Genomic DNA, 14,183 nt, shown 5'->3' on the forward strand with positions numbered 1-14,183 from the left:
TACCCTCCCATTAGGGAGGAACAAAAAGACGACTTCACCATTATTTATTTATTATTCTTTTCTTAGCTGGAAATTGAATTATCTATTCCCTGTGTAAGACCCTTCTAGTGAAAATGCCACCTGCCCTGAACTAAATGCTCTTTAATAGCAGCAGTACATATGTTCCTTAATAGTAACAGGACATAGCTAGCTAGCAGAGCAGAATAAGAGGAGAGGACAAAAAGCAAGCTTGTGTGTAGAACTGTGCACATCTACACATGGAAATAGGTGAGAACTTTACAAGGTTAATACTCAGTGCACCCTCAGCAATGTGATCACATCTTTCTCAGGGACACTGCTAAAGGATGGGATGCCATCCTGAGGGACATGGACAAGTTCAAGGAATGGGACCTTGGGAACATAACAAGCTTCAACAAGGCTAAGTGTAAGGTGATGCACCTGGGTCAGGGCAACCCCTGGTAACAGTGAGGGCGGTGGGATGAGAGGATCAAGAGCAGCCTTGATACTCCAGCCCTGCCAAGAAGGACTTGTGGATGCTAGTGCATGGGAGGCTGGACATGAGGTAGCCATGTGCACTCGCAGACCAGAAAACCAATCACACCCTGGGCTGCATCCAAAGCAGCGCGGCCAGCAGGGCCAGGGAAGGGACTCAACTCCCCTACTCTGCTCTGGTGAGACCCCACCAGGAGTGCTGCACCCAGCTCTGGCGTCCTCAGCACAGGAAAAGCATGAACCTGTTGGAGCAGATTGAGGGGAGGCTACAAAGATGATCAGAGGGCTGGAACCCCTCTGCTATGAAGACAGGTTGGAAGACTTGGAACTGTTCAGCCTGAAGAAGAGAAAGCTCCAGGGAGAACTCATTGTGGCCTTTAGGAATGTCACTGAGAAAGATGTGGCCACATTCCTGAGGGTGCACTGAAGATTAAACCATCTGTTCTTGATTATTGGAGTTCCCCAGAGTTCAGGCTAACCAAATTATTTATGGTGGCTGCTATCCAGTACCACAGTATAGGGGAGGGGGGGTCTTTCCATAGAAAAAACAAAGTAAATTTGTCAATCCATTGCATTTATTAGCGAAATGATTCCTGAACTCATGCTATGCCATCATGCAGTCTCCTCCATGTTATTTTTCCTGAAGTTTGGATTTACACAAGTATTTTAGCTCTTTCTAACTCTCTGAGCTGTATGAATGAAACACAGATTTGCACCATTTTTTTTTTTTTTTTTAACTTGGGATATCACTAGCTCCCTATGTTTGCTCATTCTGGCTTCCTATGCAGAAATAACTAGAGTGCTCAAGAAGTTCCCTTACTCCTGATGGGAATCTCAAGCGCTTTTATTCATTCATAAGTATCCACAAGAGAGATTTCCCAAAGGAAGGTTTGGCCTAATGCTAGCCAGCCCTTGGGACAAGGAGGCTGACTACACGTGAGGTGCATGTAGGGGCACAGGCACACCTGCTCCCACACTCTTCCACGGCGGTCGTGCGTGTTACTGAGGACTGTGTCAGCATTGCACTCCCGTTCCTGGCCTATCAACCGTCCTTCATGATGGGAAAATAAAACCTAGCCCCTTCCACACCGGTCAAACCCCTAGAAAAGGACATGGTGCATGCCTGAGAAAGGTGCAGCATCTGGCACGTTTGCCACGCCCAATGGAACTCCAGAGCTCCCAGTGGGCTGTGCCATAACCTCCAGAGTATGCATGTTTGTGTGAGGCACAATCTGGCCCATCATTTCATAAAATCCCCTTAGTTTAGCAGAAAAATAGTGAGTGTTACTTAGAAAAATATTTTCCTTTTTTAAGTATTATTGCTTTTTACTTACTTTTCAAAGTGTATTGTGTGCCTAAGTGTCAATGAAAACAAAGAAATTACTAAAAGAAGAAAAAAATTATTTCTTATGAGAGCTAGATTCATCTTTCCAGAAGGGGAACTGGAAAATATGCTAGAACATACCACATTGAAATGTAGAAGCTGTCAGCTCCATAATTTCCTTTTTCAGTCTAGTATTAATTACAGTGGACTTGTAGCAATTTCACTTAATATTAAGGGATCATATTAAGGTGGGAATAAAGGCTGACAAAATACATGTTTTATTCAATTTGCTACTGCTTTAAAGAATGAGGTAAAACTTTCTGCAAGTTATTAGACTCTATGCATTGAAGAAAAAGCACGAAAATTTTTAAAGCGTAATATGACATTGATTTCTATAGCAAAACAGAAATCCGGTCTGAAGTTCAGCAAACTATAGCTTACTTTCATTATAGATACTTCTACTGAGAGATTCTGCTAAGATTTAAAACTGCTGCTGAATGCATCTAGTGAAATGGCAAGTCTCTGTACAGTTATAAGCACATAAGAATGGGAACACTGGAAGAGACCAAAACACCTTGTTCAGTGATTCCCCCTAAACTTACAGAAAATGAGTGAGGAGAGGACAAGTACTTACACAACCACTGAAAGACAGAGCAGTCCCCTTGCACCGAGCAGCAAAGAAGGCCTGGGAAGGCTGTGAGAGGGTCCAGCCTCTCATTTCCTCCTGCTGTCGTCCCACTCTGCACAGGGTCAGAAGTCCCACTCTGCCTGAGGTCCACATACCAAAATTACAAGAGGTTTAGGAATTAAAAAAAAAAAAAAAAAAAAAAGTCCAGACTGGTAGTTTGGAAGCAAGCAGAAACTTTCTGGTGATCAAGGAATTAGTATCCAACTGGCTGAAGGGCCAAAATAGCATTCCATGGTTCCCAGCGTTCTAGGGAAAGTCAATTGTTCCATAACTCTTAGGTTCTAGCAATCTTCAGCTTAGAGTTAAATGTTAATTGATATTTAATCATGTGTAACAAATCTATCTATAAGAGTTCTGCATGCCAACTTAAGGGTATTAGGATCTCTGAAATACTGTAAAATACATGTCTAATTGATTTACTTTGTCTAAAACACTGTTAAATGTAGAATTGCTTTCTATATGGGAAAATATAATTTATGTTTCCTAGAAGTTGCAACAAAGTATTGGGCATTAGGAGGCTAATATTCTCTTCCCTATCTGCCACGGAAACCTTATAACCAGGACTCATAGCCTGACATTGATAAATGACTTAATTCTGTAGTTGTTTGCCCCATATTCCTCAAGTGGGATTTTTAAATGGAGATTAATAACTGCTCTCCTCTCTGAGGTTTCAGATGTCCCAGTTTTACAATGTCTAATATATATGTACACACAGCATTTGAGAACTTTGAGAGAAAAATACCAAATATAGTTGAAAATTATAATAGGGCCTTTTAGCCAGCTTGCACGCATTGTACAATTTATAAAGCTGATGATGAACAAAGCCAAACAATTTAGAGATTCTAGTGGATGACTAAACACTGAATGAACATGAATAAAGGGTTTGAATATGAAATTTTTTTATTGTTTCTTGCAGGCAATAGAAAAGTATTTCAGGCATATCCAAAACTGTTTATAAAACTCTAAATAAACAGTGGTGTTGAAATGTGTGCTCTGGGTTGCATAAGTGTTTTTTCAGGCTTAATTACTTCACAGTGTCTTCCAATAAAGATGGAGGGAATTTTGAAACATCATTTTAAAAATGTATTTTAAAATTTCATCCTTAAAAATCTTTTCGTTTGGGGGACTTTTTTGTTGTTGTTGGTTAGTTGTTTTTTTGTTTGTTTGTTTGTGTTTTTGTTGTTGTTGTTTTTTAACATTTACCAAGGTTAAGAGGAGATCTGATAGCATTCTAATGTCACAGTGTGTTTATTTTGCATTTAAAGAAAATAAAAGTTTTAGCACTACTGCAACAGATAGGGGGATGTCCCAATATATTCAGGACACTTTAAGCGTTCATATTCACACCTCAAAATCCTGTACAATAAAAACGGTGTTAGTTCTTCTGATTCATTTTTAAAGCAAAGAGCATTTCCATGTTTTCCAATCCATAGAACTTTTCCAATCTTTCATAGACTGGCATAACTATTTAACTACGCTTTACAGTTCTCTCACCCTCACACTTGATGTGAAGTAGGGAAAATGCAAAGATGCATAGACTCCTTTACCAGCTTGTTTCTCTTTTAAATCAAAACTTCTGATGATTAAAGAAGAGCAGAAAAAAGAAAGTACAGCTTGAGGCTATGATATAATGCACTTAGAGGTCCCAAAGGCAATATTCTTAACATCTACAACCAACCCTGAAACATAACAGAGGAATGTAAATGTTAGGGCTGGGCTCTTAAATTCAAGGTTTCTGACACACTGTGGGCTGACAGCCTTTGAATTTATAAAGGCCTCCTATCTAAACTACCAAAAGAGCTAAATATTGCTTAGAATAATTATTTTGATCTATACTTGCAAAGCAGTAGCAACCTATGAGAAAGTATTACCCCCTACATATCCAGGCAATTATTTAATCTGATCATATGTGGTTTCATCATCTTAAAATTGTTCTTCCATGCATAGCTGGGGACTAGTTTTATCTGTAAAAGCGTGTGTCAGGGGATTCATAACACATTTTAAGTATCTGTGTATAACTGCATACACTTAACATGTTTTAGAATGGATCAAGAAATTTTTCTTCCTCACGACATTTTTTCAAATGACTGAAATACTTAAGTCTTTAATGGAAATGCCTTTTCTTAGTTCAGGGTTTTTTTTTCCCATAGTATCATTAAAAAAAAAAAAAAAAAAAAGCCACGTATTTTTGGTTTTCTGTGGGTGCTTAAAAAATCCAAGGAACCAGCCACAGAAATTTCTTTGGAGACCAAGGGCACCTTAATTTTTCACAGTAAAAGTACCTGAGGAATATCTAACGGGCCCTGTCAAATTGATGTGCCCAATGGCATGGCTATTGCACAACAGCTCTGAGCTCAGCACAGAGCATGTTAGCAGCACCTGCTTTCAGTCAAAACTGTCATGATGTTGGGCCAAGGTGACCTCTTCATTTTTTAATGTGGGTCATTGGAAAACCTGCACAATGTCCACTAGGATGTCTGAATGAGAACTTAGGGCTCTCTTCTGCCTCTGCCTACTTTGCATGGAAAATTCAATCCCTCTGTGGGGAGCTGCCCTTCACAGTCATGAGGCTTGCAAGGGTGGCATCAGCTATTCTTTAATGAATTAATTTTTATTTTTCCCAGAATATTAACTTTAATTCTGAAAACTAAAAACTAAAAACAAACAAAAACCAAAACAAAAAAAAAACCCACTTCTAAGGAATTTAAGAGCTTGAGAGTAGGCTTTGTTTAAAATCATAATTGCTTCTGCCACCAAAATTTACATGAATACCTTAAAATTCAATATACATCACATCTTTTATAATATGGATATGCTTATCAAACATATATTCTTGTCTGTGAAATGTAAGGAAGTTTATTTCTAAAGGTTTTTATGAGCACTAGCTGCATCTGAATTTTTTTCTTTCTTAGTAAATGCATGTTTTACAACAGCCCTCTAATACCTCACGAGGGTTAGAAGGACACAGGCAAACTTTTTATCACCCTGGGATGTATGCAAGTGCTTCAGAGGATCAAAGAACAGAAATCAAAAATATGCAACTGAATGAATTTCTGAAGTAAGGGAAGTAAAATCAGTGGTTTATTTGGATGAGTGAAGAGTCCAGTAATGAAAACAGTAGACATCTTAAGGTGTGAAAGTTATTTAACTACTGGCTCAAGGTAAACCAGAAACACGTATTTCTGATTTCATTGAAGACAACCATTCCCAGACTGAATCAAGACAATGTTGTGTCAGTTTGCTGTCACCTGACTATGGGCAGTATTAGTACTTTGGGGAAGACATACAAACCAGGACAGATAAAACCCAATTGTTTCCCAGGTACAAGCTTTCATTTTCGAGAAGTCTGAGGTTTATGGACTTCCTCAGGCAGAGGGTGCATTCACGTCATTGATCTTAATATCCATTGATGGAACTTCTTCTCATGCATTTGTCTAATGGATTCTTGAGCCCATTTATATCTTTGACCTCCACAGCTTCCTCTGGCAATGAGCCCTACAATTTAATTATGCATTGTGTGATAAAGGACTTAATATTGTTTGCTTTAAACTGACCGCCTGATCATCTAAGTGCTTCCCTGTATTGTATAGTACACGTGACAGCAAGTAATCATTTAGGCAGCCTTTGACTTCATATACATCCATCATCTCTCTCATCCCTCAACTGCCTTCCAGACTTAAGTGTCTCAGCCTAAATCTTTTTCTCCCTACCAACTCCATTCCATACTTCTAATCATCCCTGTAGCTCTTTCTTGTATGTTTATTGAGCTCTCAAGCTCTTTGAGATGAAAGAGAACAGCAGGAAGCTTCGAGGGTATGAGTAAAACACAGATACTGTACTGATCCTATTTTGTTCTATTAATTCCCTCATTGTTCTTAGCACTTGTTTACCTTTTTGAGCTCTGCTGAGCACGGTGCTGGAACCTCCACTAAACTATTTGCAGTGACAATGAGATCTTTAGTGTAAGGATAACGGAAAATTTATGCACTGGTCTTGTGTGTATTTTCATGGCTTTCCCTATGCCTATTATTTTATATTTGGAAATAGAATGCATTAAAAAGAAAAGAGATAATAAATTCTGTGGACTAAAATAATGCTATAGAAACTACAGAATTTGAACTAGACACATTCAAAAATATCAGTGATTAAATGTGAACAAACAGGGGTTCACAACGTGACATAGTCTCGCTTCATCGTTCTTACCTTGCTCTGAAATGCCAACAAACAGGTTTGTAGACTTGTTAACTCATTGGCATGCTCTTGAGCATTACTCAACTTCCCATCTCTGGCTGATGTTAAAAGGAGTCAAGACTGGCTAGCCCTCATAGAAATGGACCTGAAGAGTATTTTTCTGGTAACTGTTTATACTATGTGACATTGTCACTTCCATACTATTTGTGGAGCTTGATTCTGGGAAAAATGAATTTCTAGAGAGGTTATGAAAGATCAAGGATGCTATAATGTCATCATAATTACATGTAACTTGGGCATCAGTATTACATAAAAGCATATTGAATGCTTGCTTAACATAACATTTGAATAAATCATATTTAAAATCATGTTCACTGAAACATTTATTTCAGATAGATCTACATAGTTTAAGCTGCTCATACATAAACATTTTTGGCATTATTTATGAAAACCTGGCTTGCATCCACTTAATTTATTTTTTAAAAAATAAGAGATAGCTATGTGAATCTTATATTTATAGCGAAAACCGCCATCGTCTGCTGCTTACTGAAGTTTCAGCAGATCTACAATGGTAATTCAATAACTGTGTCTACAATATCCTGGGAGTCTTAAACACAGTTTCCCATTTTTGCATTTGACATTTCAGTCTGTACTTTCTTACTTTTTTTGATAGGCTTCCAGGTACTAAAAATAATTAGTTAGTGCCTATCACGCTATGTGACAGTGATGCCCTTGAATACCTAACGTGGTTAGCAAGGGTTGAACCTCCTAGGAAAAGTGAATTTTATTGACTCATTGGTGCAAGTGCCTCACTGCTTCTGAAGTTTCTGGAGGGAGAGTTCGCAAAGTGGGTTGAACACTCTTGAGGTAGAAGCCCAGAATCAGCTGCTCTAGGGAGAAAGATTTACAGTTAGGCTTTGCCATTGCACCAATAGTTACTGCACCAAAGCCACGTAGAATGGGCTTCACTCAGCCTCTATTGTGTATGCTGGGTCAACCAACAACTCTATTTTCTTCATTTCAAAGTGAATAAGGCTCAAACATAATGAGGTGCACATTCCCGAGCCAGTGGAGAGGGAGTTTATCTTCACATTTGTTTTTCTTCCTCTTGTAAATAGCTTGAGTGAGATGTACTCTGAGAATTCTTCCCAAAGTAGAAAAAGCAAGTATTTTTTTCTCAGTGGCCTTCCATGTTCAGATACTTTCAAATCTGAAGCTAAAATGTCTCATTTCCTTACTGTTAGCATTGTCTAACAAGCTATAAAATTAGCCTTTGTATTTATGTTTTCATGCTGAATCATTTTGCTAGATACATGATGTCAGAGTATGTAACTCATAACAAGAGTACTTGTTAAGTATCCTGTGATTCATTAGCACTGAAATATAGAATCATAGAATGGTCTGGGTTGGAAGGGACCTTAAAGATCATCTAGTTCCTATCCCCCTGCTATGAGTAGGGACACCTTCCACTAGACCAGGTTGCTCAGAGCCCCATCCAGTATGAACACTGCCAGGGATGAGGCACCTACAACTTCCCTCAACAACCTGTTCTAGTACCTCACCACTGTCATAGTTTGAATATTTTTTTCCTAATATCTCATCTGGAATAGTTAGACTCCTTTTAGTTAGAATCCATTTGTCTTTGTCCAGTAACTACAACCTCTGGTAAAACAGTCCCTCTCCATCTTTCTTATGTCTTCTCTTTAGGTACTGGAAGTTTGCAATTAGGTCATCCCAAAGCTTTATTTTCTCCACACTGAGCAAACCCAATTGTCTCAGCCTTTCCTCCTAGGAGAAGTGCTCCACCCCTCTGATTATCTTGGTGCCCCTCTCCTGGACTTGCTCCAACAGGTCCATCTCCTTCCTGTTCTGGGGACCCCAGGGGTGGATGCACCACTGCATGTGGGGTCTCACCTCACCCTGCTGGCTGCGCTGCTGTTGATGCAGCCCAGAACACGTTTGGTGTTCTGGGCTCCAAGTGCACATTGCTGGGTCACATCCAGCCTTTCATGCACCAGCACTGCTTTGTATTGCGGCCTTAATACAGACAGGATGATCCTCGTTTAAAATTCTACTTATATTTGGATAAAAGACTCCAGAAATTCCAGAAATAAAGTATTAACTTGGCAGCTTTTCTGTTTCTTTGCTGCCCATTTAACATTAGCAGAGATATTCTTCATAGAACTCCAACCTAAAGACATCTTGCTCTAATAAACCTTTGTAGGGCAATATGCTCAATGTACTGGAACAGATCTTGCTCTCATTCCCATTAAATTGCATGAATTGTATATCTCTTAGGCAATATTACCTACCCAAAAGTTAGATGTCTTGCTAGCTATGGGCTATATGTTCACAGTTATTAGGTACTTCTGGAGGGTGATTAATTTACACTATTTTAGTCTATTTCAGCCTCTGGAGTTTCTTTCAGTCTTTGGACTTACTTTTGCTGTCCTCAGTGATTATTAAAGTAGTCCATGGTAACTGGCTCAGACTTACACATTTAATCTCTGATGCTTACAACAGCAAGGAGGAATCCCAACCAGAGGCATTCTGACTCATGGCATCATCCAGAAATTGTGTGGTCTTTAAAAAAAAGGGTTCTAGTTTGCAGTTCAGGGAAGTCCTAACATTCCAGCATGGGTTGTTCCTAGATTTTTTTTTTTTTTCTGTATTATATTGAGCGGGCCTTCAGAGAGCTGGAGAGGAAAAAAAGGGGAAAAGATAAACTGCTATTTCTGTTACTTTAATAATTGTAAATGCAAAACATTAGCTCTTTCTAGCAACAAAAGCTCTACCAGCAGTCATACTGAAACCATGTGCCCTCCATTTGATTTACTATCAACAACTGCCTGGCTGCACACAGAGCCTCTCTGCTTAATAGTGGCTCTAGGCAAGTGCATGCATAATATTCAAAGCAGTTTTGTTCTTTTATTAAAGTTGTGATAAGGAGGCAAAGCATTTTAATGGGAATAATCAATTATATAATGATATTCATATACAATGAAGTGCTTTTAATATAAGTACTTTTCCTGTGCCACTTTTGTGATGGGGGAATTACTTTTGTAATACTTACATGTCTGCTACTGGTGCCAGGCAGACAGAGCCGCACTAGGAGACTCCTGAACTCCATTTACTCCTCATTCACAAGAAAGCATTTTTCAATGCAGAATCCACATGATTTTACCACTCTGCTGAATAAGAGAATTTCAACATTAAGATGTGTCTTCATTTTTTGCAAGAGGAGGAAAAAATAGAGTGCATTATCGGTCTGAATAAAAGCTGATTGTGAAACTTCAACACTTAAAAGATTAAATTTGATTCTTTCCTGTTATGCTTGCCTGATGGTTTTCCTGATCTCCTTTTGCCATTATCCTCTCTCTACCAATAAGGAAGCTAAGTTAATTCTATCCTGCCATTGGCATTTTTGATGATAGATATCAAAAGTTATAAACACAGATTGGGCACACATGATGTTTTGCCCAGTTCTGAACATTTTCATAAATCTGTTGTATTCAATTTTCTTTTTATCTCATGGGTATGGATCTATTTATGTAATGAGATGGAAACCAGATACTTATTCCATCTATACTGTAGATTTTCATTTAGAAGTGGTGCCCTCTTCCACCCATAGCTGATTTGCTGTAAGTCCCATGCCAGTTGTCATGGTTACAGGTTGAGCTGTGTCTGTCTCCCAGGTGTCATTGGCTGTGTTTGGGAGCATAGTCCTAAAGGAAGATAAAGGTTGAGTTTGCTCCCTGACTCTGTGTCCAGCCTCTGCAAATGCAGTGGATGTTCCAGTACCTTGCAGCAAAGTTGCAATGTGCATGATAGAAGAGAGCCCAGCCACCTTCTTGTCTCAGCACTGGCTATGTGACTACCAATATGAGATCCCTAACTATAACCAGGAGATATATTTGTGTCCGTATCTTCAGATGCTACTTCTCTGCTATTTCTCCCCATCTCTCTGCTTTGCTGAGCTCAAGAAATTACTGGATGGGGGTCACAGAGGAACAGAGAGCTAAAAAGAGTGGAGGATAAATGAAACTGTACTTGAGAATAGCAATCCAACTCCAACAGAGCATGCCCAGCTGTGGTTGCAGGCATACAATACTATGACCTTTAAATCCAGAGCAATGTGGTTTGTGAATCTTGATGCTAGAACAATCAAAATAACATAAGATATTATGAAATCTGGAGTAGGATTAATCTGAAGATTAGGCGTAGGTGTCTACACAAGACCTGGATGTTCCCATTATGTCAACAGAGATCTAGTCAACTCAGTTAATGTATCCTTTGTATAGAAAGCTAGAGATGCTTCTCTTGGGTGGAATCTGACCTGAGTGTTTCAGCCCAGTTCCCATACACAAGCGTCCTGAGCCATTGGGATTCTCCAAGGTGTCCCCCTGGAACTCCAACTAACTCTCCAGTAGAGTGTGGGTGTCACGTAGGTCCTGTGTGGTAACTGGCAACTTTATGCAGTGTCTCAGGTACCTCAGGACACCTTAAATGGGCCAGATGTTGGCAGCCAAGTTGAGCCCAGCCCAGCACTACCTGCTGTATTTTATACAGCTGGCTATGTCAGGGAGATCCAAGACACAGGAGAGGCCCCACATCTCATCCAATGCACAAGAGAGTTGAGCATTCACAAAACTCAGCTGTTAATATCCTTTAGCCAGTGCATATTTAATGTAAAAGGCATAACCACTCCAGGAACAGGGACCAAACCCAGCATCTAACTTTCCCATGTAAGTGGAGCTTAATGCATCCAAACTCAGGATCATTTACCCCATGCTTTTAGTTGCTTCTCTTTAACTTCTCTAAGCAGACAGGTAAAGTAATGCACAGAGACATAAATCAGATTGTAAGATACAAATCAATACTTATTATGGAGGGCCTCTTAGATTCATCACGCCTTCTCAGAAACTACTTAGCTAAAACTTATATTTATTGCTGATTCCAGCAAAGCCAACACATTTCAGACATTTCTTGCTCTCCCTCAAATCACTATCACTATTTCCGTGTTGGAGTCCAGGGCACTTTTTCTCCCCTCTTGTTCAGTCCAATAAAATAAGTTCAGGGAGAAAAAATACCAACATTTTTTTCTAGTTAAAGAATGCAAAATGCATTCTGCAAACTCACATGGATTTCAATTGAAAAAGCTCAAAAATATAGACTCCAGCTTTGAATTTTTGATATGTTTTTTTTTTAGAAACCTCAATGTTTAATCATACCTAAAAGTATTCAAAATATCAGAGTTATTTTTTTTTTACTCACACAGAATACAGTGCATTAGACTTCAATGTATTTTGTTTTAGTTTTATTTATTTAAAAAAAAAAAGGAAATAACTGAATTGGATAATGTTCATTTGGATCAATTGGAAAGCATTGCTGAAAATTATTCATGTAGCTCTATCAAAAACATATCTTTTCATTGTGTTTTTCAGAAAAGCAGTTACTATTTTTTTCATTTCTTGGCAACAGAGTCATGGATCTATAATTAAAAACCCACTTAGGCAATTTCCAAAGGATTATTACAATCTTGTCATGTGAGGAGTTGAACAAGGCAATTTATAGGTTATTTTTTCCCCCATTTCTAGATTCTACAGTGATGGTCTGAAAACGTTTAGAGCCATAAACGAGGGGGGGAGTGGGGTTTGGCAATGGACACAAGGCATGCAACTAATATGCTCTTTTTCTTTCTTTTTAGGAATGCGGTTGAAGAAAACAAAAAATTATATGCAATTTATGACACAAGGTGAGTTACTAAAAGTACTTTAAGCATGTGATTATTATCTGTAATAGAACGCAAATCCTTCAAAATGTTAAAAATTATTATTAACATCTTTTTCCTGAGCCACGAAGTAATCTTTAAGGCAAAATGAAAAATATTTTAACCCATCACACACAATTCTGTATATACCTCATAATGATTTCCCTTTAAACATAGTGATTTCCCCTTCTGTGTACACTGCATATGACCAAGAAATACAGTTACAAAACCAGCTTAATTTCCATGTTGTTTCACAGATGGAATATGGCCCACGATCCTGATCTGTGTATTATGAGCTTAACTGTGTCTGCTTCCGATGCCAGTGTTTAGGGAAAGAGAGCAAAGGGCTAGCTGGCACAGCCTTGGGGAAAGAGGATGCATTTAGAAAGACCAGCAGAGTGCTGTGCCTTGGCAGTGGAAGGCTGTGTGTGCAGCCTCTATAAACACACCTCCGCATTCTGAAGCCTTTCTTTTCCCCTCATCCTTCATGGACTGGTTCCTGTTAAGGGCATTCCTCACTGTAAGCAAAAGAGGATTTGTGTCCTTCTCAAACAATAAGAGCAAGACAGGCATCAGATTTTCACTTTATTCTACCTGTAGCTTTTTCTTTGTTACCCTGGATTTTCACTTCCACAATTGTGTCTAGAAAATGAAATAAGATTCACTTCCTTCTCATTGCTTATCCTGTTTTATGTGGAAGTGTTTGCACTTTCTTCCCCTTGGTGTTTTTTCCTTGGCTTTCCTCTTTTCCTCTGTTAAAAATCAAAGGGACATTTGTATGAAAATGCCAGGAATCAACATCTTGGTGTTTTAGCTAGTTCTAATAAAGACACATCAGTTAGGATCCTGGTTTGATCTTCCTTTAAATATACATAATATTAAATATAAGCAATTCAAACAACTCATGCTTGTCTTCTTCGTTCTATATAATCTCCTGCAAAAGGAGGCTGGGACCTAAACTTTGAATTCTGTTTGCTGTTAATAAAAAATTGCATAACCAGAATTATCAAAAATAAGATTCATAAAGGTATTGATAAATATGAAAACATAAATACATGGTCTATACCCTTCTGATATAGCCTTAGAGAGAAAAGGTAAGTGCTGCATACTGTCTTGTTAAGAACAATGTGCTCTTGACAAAGGGATTTAGATGAATCCACTCAAATAGAAAAGTAACAAAGGAGTCCTATATGAAATAGCCCTTCCTCAACTGCAGTTAGAGTAGAAAAATAAAAAATGTCATAACTCGGTTACTTGCCTGTTTTTCTCAAAAGGCTCTGTTTTCATCTGGACAGAGCCTTAAAAGAATAGTATTTCTAATGCACCACAGGCTTCTCTAATGTATTTGTGTTATTTCAGTGCATAATCATTAATCTTTATGATGAAAAAATGTGAGTTATAAAGAGCCATGATTATTTCTTCCTCTGCCAAAGTGTCAATGGATTTTTATTTTGATGTGTCTGACTCACAATGTGAATAATCCAGAGGTTTTGCTGCATAAGGAATGGAATGTTGCAGGAATACTCTTTTAAATTCATTCAGATAATTCAAATTTTTGTTCTGTGTTCTTTAATATGAAGAAAAAAAATACCCATTTGAAATTTAAACAGCTGTTCAAGACAATTTGGGTCAAGCCTCTTATTAAAAGCAAATTTTCCCCATTACTCATATGGATTAATAACTTATTCTTTATGTGGCCCACTGAAACATTCAGATCT

This window comes from Hirundo rustica, chromosome 2 (genome assembly GCF_015227805.2).
Source record: "Hirundo rustica isolate bHirRus1 chromosome 2, bHirRus1.pri.v3, whole genome shotgun sequence".
Classification (NCBI taxonomy): Eukaryota; Metazoa; Chordata; class Aves; order Passeriformes; family Hirundinidae; genus Hirundo; species Hirundo rustica.